The sequence below is a fragment of the Petaurus breviceps genome, unplaced genomic scaffold (assembly GCF_028583685.1).
Source record: "Petaurus breviceps papuanus isolate PSGF00001 unplaced genomic scaffold, PetGlider_PUasm1.0 609, whole genome shotgun sequence".
Lineage (NCBI taxonomy): Eukaryota > Metazoa > Chordata > Mammalia > Diprotodontia > Petauridae > Petaurus > Petaurus breviceps.
This window is the reverse complement of record NW_027186401.1, coordinates 175,076-193,179: the sequence shown is the minus strand read 5'-3', so window position 1 is coordinate 193,179 and position 18,104 is coordinate 175,076. Positions and strand designations below refer to the sequence as shown.

The 18,104-nt window shown below is 44.4% G+C and overlaps 2 protein-coding genes across 2 annotated transcripts in view; both read left to right on the top strand.

Annotated features, from left to right (window-relative positions):
* LOC138173588 (zinc finger protein 420-like) overlaps positions 1-18,104 on the top strand; it is a 118,160-nt gene that overhangs the window by 38,870 nt on the left and 61,186 nt on the right. The gene's annotated exons all lie outside the window — the stretch shown is intronic.
* LOC138173591 (zinc finger protein 135-like) overlaps positions 16,724-18,104 on the top strand; it is a 110,286-nt gene continuing 108,905 nt past the window's right edge. Inside the window, exon 1 of the mRNA XM_069103633.1 lies at positions 16,724-16,967. The gene's annotated coding sequence lies outside the window, so the exon portion shown is untranslated. The remainder of the gene's footprint in view (positions 16,968-18,104) is intronic.

Sequence of the window (18,104 nt, the reverse complement as noted above, 5' to 3'; positions counted from 1 at the left end):
TGCTGCTACTGCTATTGCTGTACCTGAGACATGGGGTGGTGCCGGCTCAGCCTGACATGTGGCCTGATCAGTCAACATGGCTTTTTAATAAATGGTCCATTCTAAAATTATTATTTGGGTCTTGCTCACATTAATCAAGATACAGTACTATATTTGGAGGTCCCACTGAGATTTGACAGCATTCTGTGTTGCTGTCTAAGGCCCAAGATCCTCTCTTGGCCTCAGGGGATGGAGGTCCCTCAGCTTTGACTTCCTTGAACAGCCGGCATCTGAAATTTTTTCAGATCTCAAAACTCAAGGCTGAGAAAGTCCAGACCATCCCATGACATCAATCAGATCACATTTCAGCTATTTGGACCCAGATCTCTGTGTCAGTCTCTGGAGGTGAGTGGTTATCTGTTTGTTGTGTTTTGTGTGCTTGCCTTTCTGTTTGTCTGTCTGTACTAACAACTTCTGTGTTCAAAAAATAGCCAGGGAAACTGTTAGACTTCCAGCTTTCTCCTTGTCTCCCCTTTGGAGAAAGATAAGAAAAGGAGAGGGGTGGGGAGGAAGCAGCCCTTGCCACTGCATGGGGAACCATCTAGATTTTGCCAAATAGAAAGAGCTCTTGGCCTTGGGGGTAGACTTCTGCTCACCCAGATTCCTAGGGGAGCTAGCCTCTGATGAAGTTCCAGGGCCCCAGGTCTCGAGGGTGTATTCAGGACCTCCAGTTTGGGGGTGAATAAAATTCTGTTCTGTTTGCTGGATGGGAGGGGGGGAGAGGCTAGGCATAGCCATTTGTGCAAGGGGCATCTCCTCCCTGGGCAAAGCTTGAGACATTGGGCCTCTTGCCCGTCAGGGGTCTGGTTAATGTCTGTTTGTCTTTTTGTGTCCTATGTCTGCTTAAGCTCATTTGCTTCCTCTTCAGAATCTGAGGAAGGTAAACAAGTGGGTAGGGACTATTATTTGTCTGTCTTTTTATGTGTCCTATACATTCTGTGTTAGTAAAGTTTTGTCCTATCCTGGTACAGTTGAAATTTGTTTGTCTTTCTATGTATCCTATCTATTCCTAATTGGCCATATTGAGCATGGCCTGAGGCCACATGGCTCCCCTCAGGAGGAAGGTGGGCAGTTGGGAAATTTCTCTCCAGAGCCTTCAGAGGTGGGGCCTTCCCCAGAACAGAGACTCTCTAGAGTCCTCCAAAAACTCAAAGGGGAGGGAGGGGCAAGACTTATTACTGTACTGGTCCTTCCCCTCCTCATGATCATTGGGAAGGTGGGGAGGTGGGCCCCTCTTTGGGAATCCCTCCCCTCCAATCAAAGGAGCAGGCAGGCTAAATCTCCTGCCTGACCAATAAAAGCCAGTTAAGTGTGGAGCTTTGAGATTGGCAGATTCAAAGCTCACTTTCAAAAGGTCCACCAAAATTCTCCCTGTTGTTGTAATAATTTGAGATTTTTAATTTGGGAAATTTACAATTTCTTTACAAAATATCTTCACAAATTCTGAGAGTTGATCATTAAGAAATTGGAAATAGGATATTGGGATTGCCTAAAAAAACAGAAGTTTTTTTAGGATATTGGAATTGCTTAAAAGATAGAAGTTTTTTACTGTCTCAGATTGACTTGTTCCTTGAATTTGTAAAAGGAAAATTAATAGCATTTGTGAAACACTTGTGATCAGAATTGTATAGAGATTGTAAGATATAATGACTGGCATATGTTGGTATCTCTCTAACTTTGAATCCATGCTAAAATTGATAAAGTCAGTTATTGTATAAGTCATTTGATGTTATTTGATATTCATTGTTACTTTGTTGCCATCTTTCTGATTGTGTTTCTAAAGTTCTATTTAGCTAAGTGAACTTAAGAAACATTTTTGAAGTAGGAATAGTAATACAGCTATTTTTTTTTAAATCTGAATTTTGTATTGCATGTGTATTGGGTTTTTATGTTATAAATTTTGTTAATTTAAACAAACAGGCAAATAATTATGCTGATATTTCATTTAAAGTTTTGGCTATTAAGAAAATGTATACAGTAGTTTAAAATTATGGAGTTATAATTTATTTCCTGTGTGAAGTGGTTTGGAATGAATTTACCTACTATGAACAATGGGATAGAAGCTAGTTTTAAATACATAATATTTGGGACATTGTACATTTCTAAATTATGTAATTTGGAAAAATTATGAACTCTGATATTAAAAACAATTTTCTTATTACTATTCTCAAGCTGTTGGGTCATCTAAGGATATTTATGTTAACCTGGATGTATGTGAATATAAAATGTCTTGGTAAATTTATATTAGGAGCACTTTAACACCAAATTAGTTTTGGGAAATTCCCATATTTGAAGGTTTATTTTATAAATATTATGTTTGTCAAGCTCAAGTGAAACCTTTCTTAGGTGTGAGGTTTGTGTCAATGGTTATGGGATGAATGATTTTCTGTGCAAAGCAATTAGGAAATTACTAAATTAAGATCACCAGATTGGTAATTACTTGATTTTGGTTTAAAGTTTAAATTTAGGTACATCATAAGTGTTTCTAATATTGTTACTGGTAAACATTGGTATTATGAATGTTATAATAGAAGCAGTTTCTCATACTCTAAATGCTGTTAAATTAAGAATTATACTGTCAGAGGAACAAAAAAATGATGGTGAATGAAGTACTCTTACCATGTCAGAGTATCACTTATGATATTCTGAAATGTTGTAATTTAAGAAATCATACACTTTTAAGTTTTTCTTTTTTATAGGAAGTTTCAATTCATAAATCAAGTATTTACAATAGCATACTTGGGAAAAACTACATATTGGTAATTATGTGAAGAAAAGACCCTGTGAATCCTCATCTAAATTAGAAAATGGAAAAGAGGGCTTAGGTATCCCTGGAAACAACTTGTGGGCAAGGTCCTAAACAATGCCCCCCCCCAAAAAAAAGAGGGTGGGAGGGGGTTAGGGCTTGTCCCTGGACCTGGATTCAGCCACGTTTTAGCCACTGGCTACAGACCTAACCCCATATGAAACAGAGACAGATATACCCAAATGATTTTGGGTCCCAGCTGTTTAAGGGGTGGAATTATTGGGTGCTTGGAATGATGGGGTCCTTGGGTACATGATATTTAGGTTAATCAGAAATACTTTATTTGAGAGAAAAGAAAGATACCATTTTAACACCAGGCTAATTCAAACTGTCTTTAAAGTCTATGAAAAGCTGAACAAAGGAGATGAGAGTTAGGGGACAAATGAGGTTCATCCAGCCTCTCCTGTTTCCAGATAGTTGATATAAGTTTTAGAAATATGTTGAAGGGGCAGCCAGGTGGTGAAGTGAGTAAGAGAGCCAGCCCCGGCATCGGGAGACTTGGGATTGGTTCTGACCTCAGATACTTGGCACTCACACAAAATACCTGGCCATGTAACCTTGAGCAAGTTACTTAACCCCAATTGCTTTAAAAAAAAAAAAAAGAAATATGTTAAGAGAGCATGAGGAAGCTTTGGGAAGGCAGAAAGATTTGTAACTTGAGTTTGTAATTGATAGCTCAATCAAATTTTAGATGGCCCTATCTGAGGGACACTAGTCCATATTTATTTGCTATTTAATAATTTGAGGGACTGTAAATTTTACTATTTTTCTAAGCCTTGATTGCAGGAGTCGTCATAAAAGCCGATAATGGGATGGCAGAGGCTGCAGGCTTCGAACTGTTCAAGGTAGATGTCTGTGCTTGGAAAAGTTTGGGGACAACCTCGGACAGGTGGGATCTCTCTGACTTTCCCAATTGTGCCTTTTCTTTCTGAAAAGGAAACCTCCCACCTATTTATGCCTAAGCCTTGCTTTCAGCACCTAGTGACTACCTGAATGACTAGCGAAGATGACTCATGCCTGGAATCAAACAAGGCTAAGGAAGTTTTCCTTCTGGCAAGGTTTATGACATTGTCCCTCTTTTTTATTCTATAGCAAATTCACTGAGAAGTAATATTCAGGGCCAAATAAATGAATAAATATGGAGATAACATCCTTCAAAGAAGGAGATGATTAGTAATAAGGCAAAAAAGTAATGAAATAGATGCCTGATTGACCAGGATAGTGAAGTTTGAGGAAAGCAACAGAATCAGGCCAGATGACACCCAGGATTAAATACAGATGCATGAAATTGGCTTTAAAAACTTCCTATTATGTGAATTCATGATTCAAGCATGTTTGGGGAATAAGATCAGAGGTATGGATTTTAGATTTTAGCACAAGGATTGTATAAGATAGTGGTAAGGGTGAAGCTAATGTTAATTTGTTAATGCATCTGTCTGATAATTTTACAAATGGCAGATGAAATCAATTTTAAAAAAGGTTTTTCATATTTTAAAGGATTCCTATACCAAGTACAGGATTTAGGAGAGGTAGAAATAGCAAAGAATAAGTAAACTGAAAATTCTCTGCAGTTTCAAAATTGGCACTAATCTTAAGTAATTGTACTAATTTATATTAAGTCAAAATTATCTGGTCATCTCTAGATCTGAACTGGAGAAGCAAAACTCCTTTTAAAATTCTGCAATTACATGAGGTGTCTGGGATTGAAAAGTGTTGCTTAAATGAAACAGGTCACTGGGATACAAGGAATTGTGTGTTAATTATGATTCTTGTGTAGTTTGTATGTAAGTTTTCTTGGTTATCTTGGTGACATGTAACTGACTTAATGTAATCATGTCATTTTGTAAAATTGTGAGAAAAACCTCATTGTATTAACTGAGCCTAACCCTGTGTGGCTAAGAAAACTGAACTATTTGTTTGAACCTAGTCTTGCATGGCTAGAAAACTGTACCTTTTTATGTAAAATCGTGTTTCTGGGAGCTCTTGTATTGTACGTTTGAACTCTAGTGATCTAAGGATCACCCGCTGAGCCTTGGAATCTGAAAAGGAGGACATCAGATGCAGACAGCTTTCCCAGGAATCTGGACCTGGCCTCTATTGGGACAGCTTCTTTCCTGGAGAAATTCAACTAGAGGATGGATGGAAAAATGTGGCCCCCTCCTCTTCCTTGAGACTATGGCCTTGATTATAGAAGTCCCTATTAACTGTTGCTAATTGTTATGGGTCCCTACTACCAGCCCTTGGGCACAAACCTGATTGTCCTGTGTGATTCAGCCAGGGTGAAGAAGTGGGGAATGTTGTGCCTGGTTCTCCCCAGACTGCCAGGTCAGCTCCACCCTCCCCCACTGGGTCTCTGCCTTTTCCCCCAGTCAGCTCACCTGCATAGAAGTGGGAGGGCTTCTGGGTCAGGCCAAGGAGTTTCAAGGTGTGTACTGACCAATCCCTGCTTACATAAGGCCCCTTTATAAGCTGAGGTTCTGCCCCAGATTGGGCTGCTGCTGCTGCTGCCTGAGACATGGGGTGGTGCGGGCTCAGCCTGCTATGTGGCCTGATCAGCCAACATGGCGTTTTAATAAAGGGTCCATTTTAAAATTATTCCTTCTGTCAAGATAAAGTACAACATAAGGACCGAAAGTTCTGCCTGCCCTGAGGACCCCACTTTGGAAACAGGAACCAAAGTTCCTTCCCGGCCCTCTCCCCTGGACCTGATTGGGGACGTAATCCCAATAGGTTCAGCAGGGACCCTGATCTCATCCAAGACCAGGAAACCCGAAAGGGCATCTGGAAAGAATTCAGCTCAGCCTTGCTTGGAGTCAGAGTTGAGAAAGTTTATTATTACGCCTTTACAGCGGGCAAGAGTCCTTAGGGGACCTGCAAGCGAGAGGGGCACATGCTTTTACCTTTAAAGAGTAGGGCTGCCATTGTCAGCGCTGACCAGACTGGAGGGGCCTCAGTGCATAGACAAAGGTCCGAGCTGACCAAGAGGAGCATGTGAATAGATAGTTTAGGTAAGATTTGGGCCAGGTCGGAAGGAGACAAAAGGCAAGGACAAAGGAGTTACAAGTTGTTGCCTAGGCAGAGTGGGGATAGGGGAAAGGGGCAGAATTTGAGGCTGGGAAAGGGAAATGTGATTTTACAGACTGGTTTTACAGACTGATGTTGTTACAAATTGATTTTACAAACATGGATCCCAAGCACCCCATCACCAAGGCCTGGCCCAAGCAGGGAGCCTAGAGCCAGAGGGAATGGCCCCTGGGATCTACAGTCCCCCAACCCATGTGAGTGCACTCTGTCCTCAGACTGGGCCAACATCAGCCAAAGAGGCCATTTCCACAGACAAAGAGGATTGAATCTCTCTGAGGCTGGCAATTCCCTACTTGTGGATTGTTTCTTTGTGAAAATAGGCAGGAAACTGAAAATAGTAGTAAAAACACTGCCCTGCTCTCTCCTTTTGTGTTTTGAACAGATTCCAGGCACTTTGGCATCACAAGCACCAACTTCCCCCACTCCCCCATCCCCATTGCTGCCCTACCGTGTGCTTTTTTTAAGGTCTCCCTCATGGTCCCTCAGGCACAAGGATGACCACTTCACTCATCCCTCTGTCCTGTGGGGTCTTCTCTTTGCTCCCTGTATCCATGCCCAGCACACCCCCCCACATATACCCATAGAACTGGTCTCCCTTCCCCTTTGCCTCTTTGTCCAAACTTCTCCCCACCAGACTATAATGCCAAGCAAAGGCAACTTCCAAGGTTTAGAATACCAGCATAGTAAGTCTCCATTTTATTCAGTGACAAATTAAGGCAAAACATTCACAGAACAGAGAAAATCAAAATGCAGCATTCACCAAATGTAATTCAATAACTTCCAAGTACTACTCCACCCCTGGAGGGTACATTCGCTCAGTCAATCACAAAGTCTCTCTTCTCAAATGGAGATTAGTTTCCAATCATAAACAAAGTGCATTCATTTGGTCAGTCACATAGCACAAAAAAGTCAAAAGTTTCCCACCCTGGATCACAACTGAATTACAATTATCAACCTAACACCAAGCACCTCCTCCAGAGGGGCAGTGGAGAGCACAAAGGTGATCTACCCCTGAGCTACAGCAAGGTTTAGATATCATCAGAGCATTTAATACCCAAAGAGGTCTTTTCTCATTCTGGACCTGAGGCAAGTTCTCAGCAATCTCTGTTCTCGGGGAGACAAAGGTTAACAAAGCCAAAGATATATTGCCAGTGTCATCATCAATTCACACTCTGCAAAACAGTCTAAGGACCCCTTAAAACTTCAGCAAGACCCTCCTTCAGGATTTCTGTAAATATACAACCAGAAAATCCTTCTTCAGGGCTTCTGAAGGAACAGCAAGGTTCTAGGTCCTGTGCAACAACAGCACCATCCTTCACCAGAGGACGAACCTGGCAAAACAATATCAAAACAGACAGACAAAATACTGGCATTATAGGCATGCCTCCTCAGTTCTTGGCAGCTCCAACTGGCCCTCAGCAATCCTCTCTCTCTCTCTCTCTCTCTGCCTCCACGATGCTGCTCCCAAAAGTTCTTCTGCCTCTCTCTACTTGGACCTTCTCTCTGCTTGTGTCTCTCTTTAAATCCAGGGCACCAGCTCCTCCCAGTTCACCCCTCTCTTTTTCCCTCAACAAGTCCATCCCACAAGTGGGATTCACAAGCTCTGGGTTTCAAAAGTCAACCTAAACACCAAACCAATACAAGGGGATCTTTAAATTCCATTAACATTATATTTTCCTTCTTCTCCATCCCAATAGACTCTAAACAATAGGACCAGTTCACTTTCTCTTGGCAGAGTAGACAATACACTTTCACCTGCTTGCCACAAAGGTACCTGCATAGCCCCACTATTTGTCACAGGATTGTGGCTGAAGAGTTGGATGAATTAAAGCTACTTGGAGTACAGCTAACCCACTACATTGATGATATCATGATACAGGGAAAAGATGTAAAAGAAGTGGAGAGGGGCTTGACCCTTCTAATTGAGCAAATGAAAAGTAAAGGTTCAAAGTTCAACCTGCAAAGGTTCAAGGACCAGCTCAAAATGTAAATTTTGGGGTATACAATGGAACAAGGGGCTACAGGAGATTCCTCCTCAAGCCCGACAAAAGATTCAGGATTTTCCCACCCCTACTAATAAGAAGGAGGCCCAAAAGTTCATAGGATTGTTTGGATACTGGAGGCACCACATTCCACATTTGGGACAGATTTTAAAACCTTTATATAGAGTCACACGGAAGAAATATGAATTCGATTGGGGGCTTGAGCAGAGTAAAGCTTTTGAAGAAGCCAAGGCTGCCATACAATTGGCCCTAGATTTGTGGCCCATGCAAAATGGTCCAGTGGAATTGCAAGTGACTGTACAAGATGATTATGCAAACTGGAGCTTATGGCAAAAACAACAAAACCGAAATGTACCCTTGGGATTTTGGTGTAGGAAACTCCCTTCATCTGGAGTCCAGTATACACCTTTTAAAAAGCAGTTGTTAGCTGCATATTGGGCTTTGGTGGAGACTGAACAACTGACTCTGGGCCATGAAGTGATATTAAGACCTGGAATCCCAATTATGACCTGGGTAATGAGTACCCCAGCTTCTCACAGAATTGGACATGCCCAAGAGGCTAGTGTAATCAAATGAAAGTGGTATATTCAAATAGAGCGAAAACAGGCAAAAGCAGAGTCTCTGCTCTATATGAATCTGTAGCAAACATAGAAATTGAGAGGAATGACACACCCCCTGAGCCAAAGCAACAGTTGGTACAATCCACTGTAAAATGGAATGAGGGATATGATGTATTAACTGAGGAACAAAAGAGACATGCATGGTTTACTGATGGGACAGCAAAATATTTGGGCCAAAAAAGACATTGGAAAGCAGTGGCCTATAAACCATGTACTAGAAGGACTTTGGATAGTACTGGGTGGAAGTAGTCAGTATGCTGGACTTATGGCAGTATATCACACCATCGAAACAGAACAAGGACAGTGTCATATACACACTGATTCATGGGTGGTAGCTAATGGCTTAGCTACATGGATTCCCTTGCTGAAAAATCAAAATTGGGAAATTCATGGCAAACAAATCTGGGACAAAGGCATATTGTGGAAGGTGGGCTCTACCTGGGGCTTCAGGGAAGCCAGCACAAGCATTCTAGGCATGGGGATGGCACAGAACGCCCACAGAGTGGGGAGGTGGAGGGTCCTGGTCACAGGACAGAAGTGAGGCCTGCACCCCTGAAGTATGGCATGTTTGGGGGGAAAATAAGATGGAAGAAAATTAGAAGAGGAGGAGGAGGGCAGATGATGAAGTGGTGCATGCTTAACAGCCCCAGAGAGGATTTATATTTGATCCTTTTTCTAGGGAGCCACAGGAGGTTGTTGAATACATGGTGACATGGCCAGTGTAGAGCTTTAGGAAAATGAACTTTGATAAGTTGGTGGAAGAATGATTGGTGTGAGGGGAGACTCGAGACAGCTGGAACAACCAGTAGTTTCTTTCTTTCTTTTTTTTTTTATTTTTTGGTCTTTATTAATTTGTTTGTTTACTTTTAGTTTACAAGATACAGTTCCACAATTCCTTGAGTTTCACATTTTCCCTCCTTCTCTCCCCCACCATGGCTGCATACAATCAAGCATAGGATCTGCAAATACTTTCAAATTAGACATTAGTCAGGTTACAAAGACAGATTGTATCAGATAGAATGAAAACTGGGAAAGCGAACCAGCAGTTTCCTGCAGTACCTCAGTGTGAGGGAATTGGGGCGTGAACCAAGACAGAGACAGTGTTGGGAGAGAAGGGGGTGTATGGGAGAGATGTTACCAAGGTGGAATCACAGGCCTTTGCAGCAGATTGAAAATGGGGGTCAGGAGTGTGAATGTGTGGGCATCAGTGAGGTGCTGGACACCTCGTTTATGAGCCTGCACTAGACGGAGGATGCCCTGAGCATTAGGAAAGTAGGAGGGTGGGAGGTCTGGGGGGAAAGAGAATGAGTTTAATGTGAAGAACCAGGACAGCAGTGTCCTGAAAACCCAGAGAGAGAGAGACAGAGAGAGAGACAGAGAGGGACAGACAGGCAGAGACAGAAAGAGAGACAGAGAGACAGACAGACAGAGACAGAGACAGACAGACAGAGACAGACAGAAACAGAGAGAGAGACAGAGACAGATAGAGAGACAGAGACAGACAGAGAGACAGAGGCAGACAGACAGAGAGAGAGATAAAGAGAGAGAGACAGAGAGAGAGAGACAGAGAGAGAGAGATAGAGACTGGGGATAAAAGGTTTCCTATGATCATTGAATAGAAATTAAAGAAAAAAAGAATAATCTATTTCCTAACAAGCTGAGATTACTCTCTACATGGAAACATACACAGACACACATCTACACATACACAAACACACACAAACAGAAATCACAAATACACAAAGACACATACCACATCCCCATATACAGAAATGCACATACACACATCTACACACACACACATACACCCCCCCCACACACACACACAAGCACGCTGACAAACATACTTCCATATCTGTTTCTCAGTAACAGCTTTTAGGGAGCACCTTATTAAGTCCTAGGGCAGAGGCCAGAGCTGCAATGGGGACCAGCTCCCAGAGCCTTGGGAAGGTTTACAGCCATCACCTGAAGGAGCCTAAAACCTTCACTGGCCAATCAGGAGAAAGACGCCTTTGCCCACTCCCAGGCCCAAGCCACAATGCTGTGCAGACTAGCTGAGTGACCCCGAGCTCTCCTGCTGGATTCTGCTGCCTGGGAACATTCTTCTGACCAGGACCAGACCATCAGACTTATCTTACCAGCTTATGGCTCCCCCTTATTAGAGGCACTTTCTTGATGCCTCCTATTTCATGACACTCTATGTTTATGGTTGGCAGAAAAGTAGATACCATGGGGCCCCTCCATTTGTTTTATCAAACTATAATTTTGGCTTCGGAAGAACACGGGCATACTGAGTCAGGAGGGGAGAGGGATTGCTCTGAGGACCCAAAGTCCCCTACAATTAGTCTTTCTTTGAGTTCACTTTCTAATGAGCTCCTGTGAATGGACATCTGCCATATTGGCAAAGCATATACATCTGTCCCCTTGAGAGAAATAAACCTGCACATGTGACCTGACTCTGTTCTCTTGATCAGACCTCTGGTTAAGTGTGAAACCCCTGCTGTTTGCTCTTTTTGAAGAAGCCTATGGTTAAGGGGGAACCTGATTCTGTTTGTTTCTTTAGACTGAACCTCTGGTATAGGTTGGCAAGTTCAAACCCAGGAACGAGGAAACCCCCGGTGGGGCCGGCGGGCAGGCCATTCCCAAGGACAGCACACACAGGAGGCCCAAAGGCTCATCTCAGACAATCCCCTGCCTCAATCTCTGGACTGCTCCCTCCCCTGAATGTTTCTGGGCTCAGCACAACCTGCGTGTGTAGATTAAGCAACAAAGCTGGTCTCAAAGCCTCAGACAAACCCAGTCTCTAACTACACAGGATGAGGTTCAAACAACTCAGTCCCGTTTTCCCATAGGTTCTAAATATGCTTCTAGGAGAAAATGTCCACAAAGGCACAGGCTACACTGAAAGCCTCCTCCTGGAGTCGGGCTGGCTCGGACCCTCTCCCAGGATTCCCAGGTTGTGTTTTCCACCAAAGTCCGGAAATGAGGTCAGGCCAAAGGAGACTTTCTAGGTGTCAGAAAGAGGCTCCAGGCTCAAGCCTTCCCACAGTGAGTCCTTTACAAGGCTCCTCTCCACTAAGACTTGTCTGATGGCCCAAACTCAACTAAAGGTTGGCCAAACGCTGTCCCACATCCATTAAACTTATGGGGAATACGATCAGCTCTAACTTATTGATGGAATGTCTGCCCTAGGAGAGGCCTTCTCATCTGCCTTCCTTCTGGGGTTTTACTGGTGCATTTTGTTTTTACACCAGAGGGGAGACTAACCCCCTGTCTCCCTGCAGATGGAATCCTCCCTTAGAAAGAGAGAGAAGAAACCCTGAGATGGAGAATCCAACCCCAGGGGCACATTGGCTAGGGGAGATAACCCTGCCCCCTTGGGGGGGGAAGACCCGGGGCCTCTGGGTGCAGAGGGGGCCCCTCTCCTCTTCTTAAACTCATAGGACCATCCTAACCACAATCCAAAGCTTTAAAGTCCAAGAGAAAATACTGCAAGCACCCAGAAATCATTCAAACACCTAGGAGCCACAGGCAGGATCTCATGACTTACCTACCCCCTAGTACAAGGGACTAGAGAGCTTGGAGTATTCCTTAAGACAAAGGCTATCCATAAGTGACTAAAATTCTACATGGGGGGAAATGGCACTTTAATGAAATAGAGGACTTCCAGCATAAGTGATGAAAAAAGTAGGGCACGGCCCGGCCTCCCCGCTCATGTTCGGAGGTTTCAAGTTTGTACCTTCAGACGAAATGGACTTACATCTTGTGATGTGTTTAATGAAGCCAAGGATAACGGACAATGAGGGCGTGCTAAGTAAAGATGCTGGAGAGTGTGCCACATGCCTGGAGTAGTGCCGCAAGGGGACGCGATTGCCCGCTGCCCTGCCTGTGCATCTATCATAAAGCCTGCATAGACGAACGGTTTGAAGTGCCCCGAGCACCCTTCAGATTAAGCGTCTGCTTCCTATTTTGTTTTCTTATGTCTTTTCAAGATGTTTGGAAAACATCACATGAGGACCTGTCTCTGGAGAGCAACACGCAGCCAGAAACCTGGGTTCTATGGGACTGGGTCACACACAGAGATGGGCAGTCAAAGGCGGGGTGACTTGTATGTGAGAGAGGACGCTCGGTGTACAGACGTGCGCAGGAAAGGCCCCCCACACAGCAGGGATTGGAAAATGCTGCACAGCCCTCATAGTGTCGTTGTCATCTACCCATAGTTCCTGTTGGTAACGTTTTGTGTTCAGACGCCAAAGTTAGCGAATTTCATAGTGGATTGACTTCTCAAGTTCCCTCGAGCTGTGAATGGATTTGGGGATTGGGTTTTGTCTCTTTTCCTCCCAACTTGGAAGGTTTTGCGTTCTCAGATTCTCAAGTAAAGATGACCTCAAACATTCTCCTTGTGGATTGACGTCTCAAAAACCAAAGTAGGCGACAGAGCGGAAGGAAAAGCTTTTTCTCTGAATGCAGCCCACGATCTCAAGTTCTTCCAGACATCTCCAAGGGAAAAGTGAAAATCAGAATGCAGCCCAAAGAGTCCAGTGAAGATGGGGGATCCATTCCCTCAGACTTGCTCCATCTGGATGACTTCCCTCCTCGTTGGGGGAGAAACCCCTGGCCAACAGTGTGACGGCAGCCTGGAGCAGCTATGCAACTTCCTACGGAAGGACCCGTTTAAATGCTGCGGGCAATGGGAATTTCTCTTAACGGGTATTTTTGTTTTTTCAGGTAATTCTTTTTTCTGTACTTTCATCTCCTGGCTGCCTCTCCAAGTGGGGCAAAATATGAAAATTTAAGAATAACTGCTGAAGTGGGGAGAGAAGTTTTCCAAGTTCCTAAGATTAAGTTTGGATGGAGTTCAGAATAAATTCAGGAACATTTTATATAGATTTTTTAAAAAATCAGAATTTAATTTGCATGGCAGATTCATAGCAATTCACATCTTTCATTTTCCAGATAATCTGGAGATTAGCATTTGATAATTTTTTAAACAAGTATGGAGATTTGTGATAGTAATGGCAATTAAAGATTCCCCTGTATTGGGCTTGGTTTTCAAATTGATTGTATTAAAACCCAGAGCTTGTTAATCCCACCTGTGGGATGGACTTTTTGATGTGAAAAGAAAGTCCTGACTGGGAGGAGCTGGTGACGTAGATTTGGAGAGACAAGAGAGAGGCGGAAGTTCTTTTTGGAAGCAGCACCTCGTGGAGAGGGAGAGACTAAGAGATTGCTGGTGGCCGCTTTGAATTGCCCTGGACTTTTGAGATCTGCCCCCTGAGCTGCCAAGGACTGAGGAGACATGGCTGTTTTGCTGGTACTTTGTCTGTCTGTTTTGATGTTATTTTGCCAGATTTGTCCACTGGTGAAAGACTGTCCTGTTGAAGAAGTCCTGGAACCTGGCATTTGGTTAAGAAGGCCTGAGACTGTCCTGCAGACAGAGAGTGAATACTGTCCACTGGTGAGGGACAGTACTGAGAGTGAATACTGTCCACTGGTGAGGGACAGTACTGTTGTTGCAGGGGTCTGGAGACTGTCCGGCAGACAGAATGAATACTGTCCACTGGTGAAGGACAGTGCTGTTGTTGCAGGGGTCTGGGAGCCTTTCTGTTGGTTCAGAAGCCCTGAAGAAGGATTTTCTTGTTGTATGTTTACAGAAATCCTGGGAGAGGGCTTTGCTAATGTGTTCAGGGGTTCTAGGACTGTTCTACAGACAGAGGATAAATTCATGAAGGGACTGGCAATGTATCTTATGGCCTTGCTAAGCCTTGTCTCTCCAGGAACTAAGATTGCTGAGAACTTGCCTCGTGTCAAGATGAAGAAAAGACCTCCATTTGGGTATTAAGTGCTGTGTTTAAACTTGATGTAACTCTGGGGTAGATTCAATTGTGATCCAGGGGTGGGGAACTTTTGACCTTTTTGTGTTCTATGGTTGAGCAAATGAATGTATTTTACTTATGTTTGGAAACTAATCTCCATTTGAGAAGAGGGGCTTTGTGGTGGACTTAATTAAGGTATAGCCTAGGGGTGGAGAAGTATTTGGAACAGAGACTTTGTAATTGATTGAATGATTGGAAAGTCCTGGGGTGGGGTAGGCCTTGGAGATGATTTAATCACACTTAGTAAATGCTGTATTTTGAATGATGTCATGTTTTGATCTTCTCTGTTCTTGGTTTGTTACTGAATAAAATAGAGAGCACCTATGCTGGTATTTTGAACCTGGGAAGTTGCCTTTCCTTGGCATTACATTACAAGATTTTGTTAATTTATAATTTATTAATGTATTGTTACTGTGCTGCATATGTATGTTAATTTACAGAGGCTTTTAAACAGTCCTGTAGGGGAAATGTACTGAGGAAATTATGTGAATAAATAAATAATAGTTCCCACAAAAAAAAAGTAGGGCAGTACAGAAACTTCTATATGGGTCTGTATGGATGCATATATAAAAGTATTCAATATATGCTTGTGTTTGTCACTTTTCTCTGTATATGGACAGTGCCATTCTTCATGTGTCCTCTAGAGCGAATTTCAATATTTATAATAGACAAAATATCTTATGCTCCTAAGAAACCATTTTTCTTATTGTCTCAGTGTTCTCTTGCTTTTACTCCATTATTTCATGCAAGTCCTTCCTTTTTTTATAAAGTCAATGACCTCATCTCTTATAGCACCATAGTATTCCATCGCTTCATATAACCACAAATTCTTTATTCCTTCCCCAACTGATGGGCGTCCCTGCATTTCCCAGTTCTAGGCCACCACAGAGAGAGCTGCTGTGAACATTCTAGAACATATGGGTTCTTTTCCTTTATCCCTAATCATTTTGGGAAACAGACCTAATACTGGTGTTGTTGGGTCAAAGGGTATAGGCAGTCTGTTTGGGCATATTCCAGATCTCTCTCCAGAATGGTGGGATCACCTCACAGATGCACCAACAAGGAATTTTCCCCATCAGGGCCCCATTTGGAACACAGGAGCCAAAGCTCTTGCCTGTCCCAGTTACCTGGACCTGCAGCTTTCCTGTCCTTGAGGTCGGAGTCCGGAGAGTGGCTCCAGTGTGAAAGAGTTCACTGAGGTGACATTCTCTTTAGCCACTGAGAGCTTTTATTTAGGTGAAATCACAGGGAAGGATCATTGCTGTAGGCAGGGGCAGAGGAAGGTAAAGGTGTTGGGGGAAGTAGGACCATATAGACAGAAAGCTATACAGCCTGCAGATGTTCAGGACGATGATGTAGTTTGAGGGTTTGTGGTAGTTAAAGATGAAGGACAGGTGGGGGTGGAGAGATGCAGGTTAAAGGTTAATGAAAAGGGGGACACAGGATAAGGGGGACAAAAGCAGTTCTTCTGGTACAAGGTAAGGAGGAGTTTTAGGGTATTTCCAGTTAAGGGGGAAGGAATTTAGGATGTTCTCAAGTTACAGGATGAGCTAGAGAATGAGGCTCCCTCAGGAAGGGCCTCACAAAGGGCTGGAAAAGCAGCTCTTAACGTCCTTTCTACCCCCTAGAACACCATTTCTATCCACATCAGGATCAGCTCCCAGGCCCTGGCTCCCTGTGTCTGGTCTCCCTTGAGGGATTCCAGGCCTAAGCTCCCCCAGAGGGCCCCAGGAGCCTCCCCAGCTCCTAGTCAGACCCCAGGACACAGTCCTCCTGCTGTCCCAGGCTCAGTGTCCCCCTGGAGCCCTTCTGTCCCTGCAGGGTCCCTGAGCTCCCTGCCATGAGCTGGGCTAGAATGTCTTCCTCCCAGCCCCCACCTGTGCTCCCCTTCCCCAGGCCTCCTGCTCCCCTGCCCCCTCTTCTTTCAGAGCCCTCAGGCCCCTGCCAGGGGGGTGAATCCCAGACTGGATTTGGTCTCCCAGCCTCAGGCTTCTCCCTGGTCATTCCCTGATGGCTCCATCCCAGAACCCTCCCCATCCCAAACCTTCCTAAATTTCCCTCCTCCTTAGATCAAGCAGTCAGTCTGTTGTCCAGATAATGTGTGAATGTGTTAGTTGGGGAGAGGGAATGTATGGAGGGCAGAGGACCAGGTGCAGGGAGAGCTCTGAGTCAGGGCCCATTGAGGCTCTGACTGGACTCATCCCACCTGGGATCCTGAGCCCCTTCTGCCTCTTGGGTCTCTGAAGGAGAATGGGGGAGAGACTGGGACCACCTTCCCTTCCAGGCCTGACATTCCTAATAACTAATTCCTAATAATGGCCTGACATTCCAAATAACTTGTATTTTCTTCCATGAGGGAGGACCTCATCCTCTCTAAGTCCCCACAGGCCAGCCTCCTGCCCTTGAAGAAAAGGGAAAGACTCTGCCCCTCTGGGATCCTCCCTCTCCAGCTCAGCCTGCCGAGGACCAAGGCCTGGCCCAAGCAGGGAGCCTGGAGCCAGAGGGAATGGCCCCTGGGAGCTGCAGACCCCCAGCCCAGGTGAGTACACTCTGTCCTCAGACTGGACCAGCATCACCCAAAGAGGTCATTTCCAGAGACAAATAGATTGGTCTACAAGGCTGTTTGTCAACTGTTTACCAAAGGTTTGGTCCAAAGAAGAAAACATCACCAGTCTCCACCTGAACTGAGGGTTTGTCCCAAGAACAGCAGCATGGGGCCCCCTTCCCCAAGGTCTGACCAAGGAAGGCACAGGGACAGGCTGTCCATGTGCTATAACGGGCTTATTTATTTTCATCAAGCCAGAGGGTCAGAAAAGAATCGTGAACTCAGAGTCACATGCTGAAGGAAACCCTTTATCCCCTTAGAGCAGGCCCAGCTCAGGATGCCTGTGTCAGCCCCAAACTAGTGTCCTCTCCTGTGTTAACCCTGATGTGAGAAAGGAAGTTCTCAGTGGGAGAGTCTGTAAATACAATGAGATAAGAGAATGTCAGAGTGTCCATTTTAATCATAGCTCAGGATGTCTGTGCTTCTCTGGTCATTAGCTTGACTCTATTTATCTGAGTGTGAGTGTGTGTATGTGTGTGTGTGTGTACACACACACACAGAGGGGGACAGCCCAGATAAATTAGCAAGACATATGTCCATCAAATCCCCAGGTAAGAAAGTCCCATTCTTCAAGATGGTGTCCAGGTCCGGGCACCTTGTGCTTGGCCTTCATAAAGAGAAGAATGCTCCTGATCAGCTTTCTCTGGCCTTGGGGTTGCTGACACAGGACGGGGCACCTGAGGCATTGAAGGCCTTTAAGCCTCTGTGTTAGGCCAGAGGACACAAGGCATTATGGGAGGCTAAGCTCAGTGGGCCTCAGTGTCTGTCCTGACTGGCCAGTCCAGGTCTTAGGCCTTTCTCTGGTGGGGGGAGGGGTAATGCCTGCAGGAGCAGCTTTCTAGAAGAATGCTACTGTGAACAGCTTTTAAGGTTCTGATTACACAGTGTAGTGAACACTGTTTATGCCATAACAAATCAAAGCAGAACATTCTCAGAAAATCAAGGCACAGCTTTCACAGTATTACGCTTATCACAGAAAATCACAACATAGGTTTCCCAACGACTTGTCATTGAAATGGCCACATAGTTTCCACCACAGTGGCCACGAGGTTTTGAACAAAGAACAGTCCT